Genomic DNA, 8,300 nt, shown 5'->3' with positions numbered 1-8,300 from the left:
TGAATGAAACATTCAGGTTTGGCGGCACTTGCTTGGGAGTCCAGTACACAGTGCACACTTACTCTGTGGAATCAAGAGTATGTGAGGGCCTACATGCTGTGATTTGTCTGTCTTTGCAGGATGAATATTCACTGAAATCATATGCATTTTTTATATTTCTTTCATAATTTCTATTACTTACTTCTGCATTAGGGATGTTTATATAACCCTGAGAGATACCAACATGTCCACATTAGGTAAAAAAAGAAAGTTTACTTGAATTTTCCTTCTTTTAGACTTACTTGTTTCAGCTGCTCTTTTGTAAAGATGAAGGAGGTGAAAAATGGTTTATCTTTCACCCTGAGGTATAGTTTCCACAGCAGCAGAGGGACCCAGAAGTGCCCAAATCCACTCCTTTTGCATTCATGTTTGTTCCCCAAATTCTCCACTTTAATGCAAACAGAGTCTGCAGTTGAGATGTCAACTCTGTGTAATGTGTCTGCAGTCTAGACCTTGCCTCTGTGAAACAATGGTCCCTTCATATGTCACTGGCAATTTGAGCACAAAGCAGGTTTCATTTCCTTTTGCACTTGCATGGTGCTGAGTGACCAGTCAGCAAAACCAAGAAGGGGAAATGACGATCAGTGGCGCAATGCCTGTGATGGAAGACCTGTGATGGAATGCCTGTGATGGAATGCCTAGAGATGATGGCTCATCTGATTTCTGATGGCTCTAGAGAAGTGCTGCTGAGCAGGACCTAATGTCCCACAGGTGAGTGAACTGAGGTTTCAACAGAGCTTGTGTGGTGCTGTGGTACTTAAGTGGCTAGTAAGAAACACCAAGGAAGAGACTGCCAGAAAATCTCTTCCCCAAAAAGCCTTTGACACAGCACTAAAGCTGGAATTTGGAATGGGAAACCATCTGTTGGTACAAAATATTAGGTTTCTTTTCTTAGAAATGCAAAATCTTTCCATTTTACATTTATTCTCAGTGCTCAAAATCCATCAGTTTAATTGTCCCCTCTCTGGAGAAGCATTTTTCCTTATATCTTCATTACTACATGTTTCTGAGCCACAAAGAATGGAAATTTGTGGTTGTGAGCTTTTCTTCCCCCTAGAAGGTTTTTCTGCTCCAAAGTAAGAACAAAGGGGAGGAAAGGAGCAAACCTTTTCCAAAAGCACAACTTGAGACCTCACAGGAACAGATCTCCAGACTCTGCGGGAACTCCTGGTTTCATGGAAAAAAAATTATCTTTTGGCTCTTAGCAGAATTATTAAACACAGTACTTGTGAGATGAAATGAAATAACTGACAAAACAAACAAAAAAAGTAAGTTCAAGTGAGAGTTACCTAGACTTTTGCATTTCTTCTGTTTCTCCATTAATGTAAGAAAATAAAAACTATCAGACTAGCTTGCACATGCCATCCACAGATCTTTATCCTACTGCTAACCAAAAGCACAAGCCATCAATAATGGGTGAAGGAGAGGATGGTAAACTGCCAGTTTCAACCACGGGGGTGGACATCCTCAGTTTAAAGCAGCTTTTCCAACAGCATCTTAAATGGTGATCAGTGTGCCTCTCCTTCTTGAGTCATGCCTCTTGAAACCAATTGTGCATTTACTTTACTAACAACTTCACATGGCAATTAGTTTTGGGTTTTACTTAGGTGAAAGAGTAGTGTTTTCTTCTTTAACCATATGTCTGATCATTTCCCTGTTTCTTTTTTTGTGAGAGGTACTGAAAAATAGTTTCCAGTGTAATTTTTCCTAGTGCAGAAAGTCCTCTCCTTTCTCAGCCGCAGAGTGACAGACAATGGTTTTGGTTTATTCTTGTAGCAAAAGCCCTCTTAACCTCTGATATCCTCACTGCTCTTTTCAGTAACTTCTTTTCATACTACAGTATCCTTTTTGTCAGTGGAGTTGAGAATCACACCCAGTGCTCAAGATAAACATGTATTGCATCAGTATAATAACACTTCCTGTTTTGTTCTCTTCTTTTGCTAGTAACTCTTCACAAACTCTTTGCCCTCCTGGCAGCTTCTGAACATCAGGCTTTTTTCAGAGAAAATTCAAAATTACCTCAAGGTGTCCTTTCCATGTAGCGAAAGATGATCACTTTGTATGTGTTGGTAGGATTATTTCTCTGAGAATAGGGCTTTGTGTAGCTCAGTGGCTAAAGAAACAAAATAAAGCTAGAGGACACCTGATCTCATGGCATTTCCCATGAAAATTTATCTACTGTCCCAAAGCAATCATTCTGGTACAGAACTGACTGGCATTTGAGTTTCACAGGATCTAGGAAACTTCCAGTGTTTGGGCCCCATCCTGGAGCCTCAGTCCTGGACTAGTGTGTCTGGAAGACACAGGTAGATAATATGGCTGTCAGGTTCTGGCTGTGAGGTTGAGATGTGGTGGAGGAGGACCGAGAGAGGCACTTGCTCGTGTCTCACAGTGCAGAGCACACTCTTCACTGCTGATGCGGGAGGTCTCAGACAAGCTTGTTTCTGCAGGCTGTCAGCTGCAGAGGATAAGTTCAGGAAGTTTGGCCTGTGGTCATGGGCTCTGAGAGCAATCAGGCAGGAGTGCTTGAAACCTTCAGCTCTTTGAAAACACTGAGGTCCTCAGAAGCTGCTAGCAGCCTGCAAGCCCTGATGCTGGCTATGGAGACAAGGTGGAACAGAGAAGCTTCCAACTGACATTTTTGGATATAAAACAGACAAGAACTGACCTCCATGTCTGGCTGAATGCACACTGGGGACTTGTATTTCTAGGGTAAACATCGATTAGCTGTGGGCTAACCTCTTTATAGAGGAGGCAGGAGCTTGGGCTCCATTACTTCAGAGGGCTCATTACCTCAGAGCCTCACAGAAGTCGTGGACCCAAAATATGAAGAATAAATGACTTTAAAAAATGTTTGTCTTATGTTGAGTGACTCCATCATTCAGCATTGTTTATCCTGTATGACTGTGGATTGCCTATATTATAATGCTTACATCCTATGAGGAAGCAAATGGGGTAGAGTTTCTACTGTGTCTTTCCTGCAATGTCTGCTTCTTAGTGACACCTTGCAGGCCAAATTTTTGTATACAAGGACTCACAGATCTGCGAAGTAGCCCTGGTGAAGACCTGCCTGTGTTTGCAACAGGCCATAGTTACATACAGGTTCTTTTCCATTGTCGTGGTTTGACACCAGCCCAGTGCCAGGCACCCATGACAGCTGCTCGCTCACCCTCCCCTGCCACAGCTGGGCAGAGGAGGGAAAAGGAAAAAAAATTAACAAATGCTTTATGAGTGAGATAAGGACCGAGAGAAACGCTTCAAGGGCAAAACAGGCTCAACTTAAGTTGTGAATTTATTACTAACAGACTCAGAGGAGGATAATGAAGTAAAATAAGCCCTTAGAACACTTTCCACCCCCTAACCCTTCCTTCCTTCTCACCGACAGCACAGGGAGACAGGGCATGGGGGGTTGGTCAGTCCATCACCAAGATTTCCTTCCGCTGCTCCGGGAGAGGAGTCTTCCCCTGTGAGGCTGTGGGGTCCTTCCCATGGGAGACAGATGTCCATGAACTTCCCCAGCATGGGTCCACCCTCACAAGCAGCAGCCACACCACCTCTGCTGCAGCGTGAGCCCCTCCCACGGGCCCACAGCCCTCCCAAACTGCTGCGCCGGGGCTCTCCCTTTCCACGGGGTGCAGCCCTCCAAGGACAGGCTGCTCCAGCCTGGAAGCAGGGGACCCTCTCTCTCCACCGGGTCCCTCACTGGATCACAGCCTCCTCCAGGCATCCACCTGCTCTGGCGTGGGCACCTCCCTCATGGGCTGCAGGTGGATCTCTGCATCCCCCATGGATTCCCATGGGCTGCAGGGCGACAACCTGCTTCACCATGGTCTGCACCATGGCCTGCAGAGGAATCTCGGCTCTGGCGCCTGGAGCACCTCCTCCCCCTCCTTCTTCACTGACCTTGGTGTTGCCATGTTGTTTTCCCTCAGGTGTCCTCACCTCCTCCTCTTCTCTGACTAGAATCCAAAATCTCGTGACTTTGTTTTGATTTTCTTCTTAACTATGTCATCACAGAGACATCACCAACCTCTCTCATTGGCCCAGTTTTGGCCAGCAGCATGTCCATCTTCAGAGCCATCAGCCATTGGCCCTTCTGGACATGGTGGGAAGCTTCCAGCTGCTTCCTCACAGGAGCCATCTCTGTGCCTAAGACCAGGCCATGCCAAACCAATACATCTATGTAGAATCCCACAGAAATTAGGATTTTGGCCTCGGGAACAATGGAAAAGTGAGCAGTTGATACACGAAGACCAAGTTATGCAGTGGTAGTAGGCATGGGGACTATGGATAAAAATAAATAGCTAATTTTATATTGATGGGAAAAGAAGATTGGCTCCTGGAACAGCTCATCTCCCAAGAAGACTTGCAAGAAATCATGTGGAAAGCTGAAGGAAGGCTTTTGATAAAGAAAGGATTCTTGGTTAGTGAGGGAAGGAAAACATTTTGTTGAGTTTCTATTTTCATGGTGGGGAAACAAGCCTGAAATCTGAGGTAACAGGTGCTAAAAGGCGCTCTGCATGCCATTTGGTATCTCTACAGTCTACAGAGGTAGGCAATGGTCTGTATTCCCAGAGTTTCTTGAAGCTGGCCAAACTGGGAACATACAGTACAATAAACAGCCAGTTTTCTGACACAGTCTATCCTAACTTCCATGTGACTAGCTGCTGAGAGCCAGGCCCAGAGAAAGTTTTCAAGTTCATAGCCCTCCCTGTTTTGACAGGTGCTCTAAGGTCTAAGAATTAAGTGCTCTAAGGATTTCTGAACTCTAGCAGAGGAGTCCTTGGGGTTTGGATGCCTGGCTGCTTCAATTCTAAAAAAACTAACAAATACATTGTTTTTTTTTATTATAAAAAAAAAATAATGGGTGATGTTTCATTTTCATGAGAAGTCTTGTTTTTCTTTCCAAAATACTTTAAACTTTCAGGGAATGCAAGCTCCAAGTTGCAACCAGATCTGATAATAAAGACAATTAGATAATTATGAAGAAAAAAAGCTCTTCTAAAACCCCACTGCATAACCTAGAGAAAAAAAATACATTTTCCTAAATAGTAGTATCATAAAAAAATTATAACTAAGGCTCTGCTTTTGCATGCCGTCAGTATGCCATGACCCTCTTCTATCAGTAAGATATTAACTTCCAGTAATCCATATACATTAAGGAACAAACAAGACTACTTAGTAAGAAGTCATTATAAACAATATCATTTGTCAACAAATTATCTTCAGTAACTTTCCAGAGAATCCAAATTAATTTTAGTTGTGTAAATTAATAAGAATTGTGTCTTATGCATCTGAGTTATGATTTCCAGAATGCCATGTATGACTTCGTAAGAAATTGTGTAGAAAAAAACCTCCTTGTTCTCAGGGAAGAGGTCAGATAGGAACAACAATGATGTGCTAAATAATTGTTTCCACAGTAATGAAAAATGGAGTCAGTGCTGTGTGGGAGGAGGCCAGCTTCCCAAGCACTCCGAGTGGAGTGTTGGCCATAAGGACCTGAAACTTCTGGAATTAGCCTATGATGCTGCACCAAGAAATGGCCTCTTTAACTTAAAATTTGGAAGATTTGACTTGTGCACATCTTGTTTCTGCCCTGAAGTTATTTGGACACAAGAATGATGGTTAGTTCAGTGTTTCTTTTGTGTGCAAACTTAGGATAGGTTTCTTGCCCAAAGATAACTGCCTGTTCAGACTCATCCTCACCTCTGTAAGGCATTCTGGCATCTAAGGACAGGACCATCTATGGGAATGGAAGATTCTGGAGACTCAGCAAAGTGTTTTAATTTCTGTAAGAGCAACAGATGCACTGCACAGATCCTCTCTCTGGTGGGCTTTGTGGTCTCCCCATGGGGATCCTGCTGGTGGCCTGGTGACATTCAGACATTCAGAACAGCTGCTGTTATTTTCATTCTGGATGGCTGTATCCAGAACCTGCAAGATGGCAGTGCAGCTGCTTTCCTTTTGGGGTAAGGCATGGAGCAGTGAAATGTAGAACTTCTTTAGAAAGGGAAACTGTTTTTAAGACACAAAGGCTTTGTTAGTGATGTTATGATTTTTGTTTGAATATTGTCCTTGGCCTGACAAGCATAATTATCAGAGTTTCATATTTTATAAACTGCTGGTGGTCAAATAACATAGCAAGTATCAATGTGCAACCCAAAGGAAATACTTGCCATTGACATAAAAAAGTGCAGATGTGATTCTGGCTACTTTAGCCAATTGCTTCCTTCAAGATAGTGACCTCTTATTTTACATCCTCTGGATTTTAATACACTATCTGGCAACTACAGTGGATTTGAAAACCTTATAAGATATTTAATATTTCTGACTTGGTGGGATGAAGGAGAGAGATGAATATGGTAAAAATATTGATGGCTTTGTAAAACTTAAATTCTTATTAATCCTTTGTTGTCCACATGCTTGTCCTCACTTACTGTTGTGTGGGAGCCTGCCATGCTGGTTCACCTTGCCTGGCCACCAGGGCCCCACCAAGCTGCTCTATCACCCCTCTCAATAGGACAGGGGGAGGAAATACTACAAAAAGTTCATGGGTTGAGAAAAGGACAGGCAGATGACTTACCAATTACCTTCAAAGGCAAATCAGACCTAATTTGGGGAAATTATTTTAATTTATTGCCAATTATTAACAGAGTAGGATAGTAAGAAAAAACCCCAAACTAATCCTGCTACCTCCCAACCCCTCCCTTCTTCCCAGGCTCAACTTCATTCCCAAGTCTCTTACCTCCTCCTCTCAAGTGACACAGGGGGATGGAGAACAGGGATTGCAGTCAGTTACTAAAATTTTGTTTCTGTAGCTTCTTCCTTCTCACACTACTGCAAAGGGGGTGTCCCTCTTTCAGGAGACACTTCTTCACAAAATTCTCTGATGTGGATCTCCCCATGGGCTAGATTTCTTCACAAACAGCTCCAGTGTGGGTCTTTTCATGGGCTGCAGCCCTTAGGAACAGACTGCTCCAGTGTGTGTCACCTTCCAGAAAGCCTGCTCCTACAGGGGCTCCCCTGTGGTCGCACTTCCTGCCAGGAACCTGCTCCAGCATGAACTCTCCACGGGCTACATCTTCCTTCAAGGCACATCCACCTGTTCCAGTGTGGCATCCTCCATGGGCTGCAGGAGGACAAACTGTGTCACCATGATTTTCTCCATGATCTGCAAGGGAATCTTTGCTCCAGCACCAGGAGCACCTCCTCCCCCTCCTTGGTCACTACAGGGTTGTCTCAGCCCTCTCACAGTTGCTGTGGAGCAGTTTTTACCCTTTCTTAAATATGTTCCCACAGAGTACTTGAGAATGTTGCTGATGAGCTCAGCTGTGGTCGGCATGGTTCTCTTGGAGCTGGCTGGAGCTGGCTCTGTTCAACATGGGGGCAGCTCCTGGTGTCTTCTCACAGAAGTCACCTCTGTACCCTCCCAAGCTTTGCCAAACCAAATAAACTCTGGTTAGGAATGTATCCACCAACAGTGTCTTGTTGGGGTAACAATCTCAAACTTCTCAATGAAAGGAACCATCAGAACTATCTGGGGACCAGCCCTTTCGTCACCCAGAATGTGGGTAGTACTAAGACTGCGTGATCAATGGTAGAGGCCAGGGGAAACTTTTACCCTGAGAGAAGTCCATCTCTATTAGAATATTATAAACCTTGAAAAATCTTTCTAATTTCCATTTTACACAAAGCATGAGGAGCCTTTGCTAGCCATGAGAAGGGCACCATGACATTGGGGAACAGGAAGAACACTGCAACCGCAGTAGGGTGGATACCCATCAGCTAAAAAACATTAGACCTGACACAGGTGAGGGCACATCCAACAGCAGCTTCTCCTGCCATCCCACCATTTGCCAATTCCACCAGAGTTCCCTGGGTTGGCCTCAATAAATGTAGATGGTGAAACCTTTCCTGTCAGGGTCACTTGTGTCCGAATATTTCTGTACTGCGTCCATTGACAGTCTGTAAGGAGGATGCAAAAATTGTACCCAGCAAATATTTCCTGGCTAACAAAATTAGGTAGTAGGCAAGCAGGGCTAATGTGCTACTAGGCTAAGCACTGCTTATTGGAGTAAAGTGAACTCTGATGGTGCTGAATTTCTGCTTCCCTATCTCTGCTTTTTATCTTTGGACTTTATCTTTTTTCATGTCATCATTTTTTCTCTTGCATGCTTGAACTCTTAAGATGTCAGTAACTTCATGCAATCTGGGTTTTCACTTTTTGTATCTTGTGTGGCTTTAGCTTGCATATTTTTCAC

Source organism: Corvus kubaryi, unplaced genomic scaffold, assembly GCF_017639235.1.
Source record: "Corvus kubaryi isolate FWS band 111438036 unplaced genomic scaffold, C.kubaryi_AGA036_p1.0 133, whole genome shotgun sequence".
NCBI lineage: Eukaryota > Metazoa > Chordata > Aves > Passeriformes > Corvidae > Corvus > Corvus kubaryi.
The sequence above is the reverse complement of the archived record's forward strand: the minus strand, read 5'-3'. Positions refer to the sequence as shown.